The following is a 2214-nucleotide window of genomic DNA, read 5'->3' as shown; positions in this document are numbered from 1 at the left end:
TTACCAAAGCCCTATATGGTAGAGAGCGTTATTTTCTCCATTCCCCAGAGGAGATTCAGACACACAAAACAAAGTAACTTAACCAAGGCCTAGTAACTAGTAAGTAATAGAGGCTAATAAGTAAATTCTGGCTTGACTACTCTAAATAAAATATTGTACACAGACTAGGAGATATTCCATTATGTGGTAATGTAGACAGTGTGTGGTTTTGGAAATTAGATAAAAACTGAGTTTGAATTAGGTTTCACTGTTTCTGACTGTGTGAGCTTGGGCTTAGTGAACTCTATTCACCTTGATTTTCTCATCTGTAAAATGGGATCATAATTCTCCCCACCATACATGTGACCATAAAGAATGGTTCACAATCCCTATAACATTGATTATTATTAGCTCCATTTCTTTTTCTCTCTTTCTAGTAAAGATGTTTAATATGACGGAATTCAGTGTGGTCCTGGGGTCTATATGCTTTTAAGTATATTTCACCTAAATAAAAAATAATCAGTAGTGAATTATTATTATTTAAAAATACATTTTCAAATCCAAATCCAAATAATAGTGATTTATTATAGCAGAAAGGGATGGGGCAGTAAGAATTCAGAAAGTTTGGCCGTAAGAGTTCCGAGGAAAAATGAAATTTCAAATTAGGAAATTATAAGCCTCACAAAACATTTCTAGGTAAAAGCGTAAAGAAAAGTGGAAAGTCCTCAAGTTTATTTCAGCTGTTTGAAAATTTGATTTGCTGTATGTTTTGACACCTGTTTTCCTAAAGAAAGGAGACATTACTTCAGAGTAAGGGAAGTCTGTTCCTTAAACAACAGCAGTTAGAGGGGAAAGACAGCTATTGAATAAGTTGTTTTTTTATTTAAGTCAATAGAAAAGATCACTTTTTTAAAAGAGAAGGAAAAACCTGAGTTTCTTTCCTAAGCTCTAAAGTCTGCTTCTTTCCCTACTCTCTTTCCAGGCTGCTTTTCTTCATTCTAGATGGTTGGCTTGGTTGGGAGAAAGAAGTGAAGGGCACATCCCCTGCTCAATCAGCTACCTCACCAGTGGCAAGGGAGAGTTGACAAGGAGAACGTGAGTAAGACTCCGGCTGACAGGCAACACTGTAAACACATTTGTAGCCCAACATCTAGCAGAACACATAACAGGTGCTCTGTAGAGGTCAAAAGGAGGATGAGTCCTTGGGGGAAATAAATCTTACGGCGTGCGCCATATTGATAGGTTAGGGGAAATTCCTGTATACCAATCAACTTCTGTAACAACAACAGCTAAAACAATAGCATCTTCGTAATGTAAAAAAAAAAAAAAAATTGATATCCCGATGTTACCGTATCTATTTCAGGCCATGGTTGGTGTCATAAAAAGACTAGTCCAGAAGACCTCAATTAATGAAACTTGTACCACTTTATTGGCTGTGGGGATTTGGGCAAGTCCATGTTCCATTTTGTTCTCTACTAATAATCTCTCTTAACTGCTCTATTCTTTTTACTCTCTCACAGTATCAAAAGTCTTTGTTTATATGAATGACCTCCTCTCACACTCCACTACCGGTCTGGAAGAGAAATTCTCAAAGGAAAGACTGAGCAGTATCTGGCATCGCTGGCATTGAGCACATACCTGTCAAATGGCATATCCTCAATATAAGATAAAGGGATAAAGAATGCCTATAAATGGGTCGATACGGAAGGACATAAATGGATCATCCGTTGGATACGTATTATATTTGTCAAGTAAGTCTTGACTTCCCTGGGTTGTGAGTACGTGAGCGTATTTACATTATGTTCTCCCGTTTTCGAATGTGAGCATTTAAAAAAAATATTTTATTTCATTATTGCTCCAGGATACTCATTTATATCTCTAGATATGATCTTGGAAATGAGTAAGTAAAATTTAGAAATTTTGACCTCTACTTTAGTCAGTTATTGTCAGCTCACAATGAATGGTATACTTAAAAATAAAGCTGGCTTTGGGTTAGTTTTAAAAGTGAGCGTTTATAAAATAGAGATCCAACTCCCCTCTCACATAGTTCAGGTATGTTAATTAGGAATTCTTTCCACAGACAATAACACTAAGTCTGACTGTAATGACTTAAACAAATAGGGGTTTTTTTACACACAAATAAATTTAGGGAAGAGGTAGAAAGTTCATGGCATTATTTCAGCAACTTAATAAAATCAAGGCCGCACTATCTGCCATTCTCCTGGTTTTCTTATG

This window comes from Propithecus coquereli, unplaced genomic scaffold (assembly GCF_000956105.1).
Source record: "Propithecus coquereli isolate 6110/MARCELLA unplaced genomic scaffold, Pcoq_1.0 Scaffold20, whole genome shotgun sequence".
Classification (NCBI taxonomy): Eukaryota; Metazoa; Chordata; class Mammalia; order Primates; family Indriidae; genus Propithecus; species Propithecus coquereli.
Note: the sequence above shows the minus strand (reverse complement) of the source record.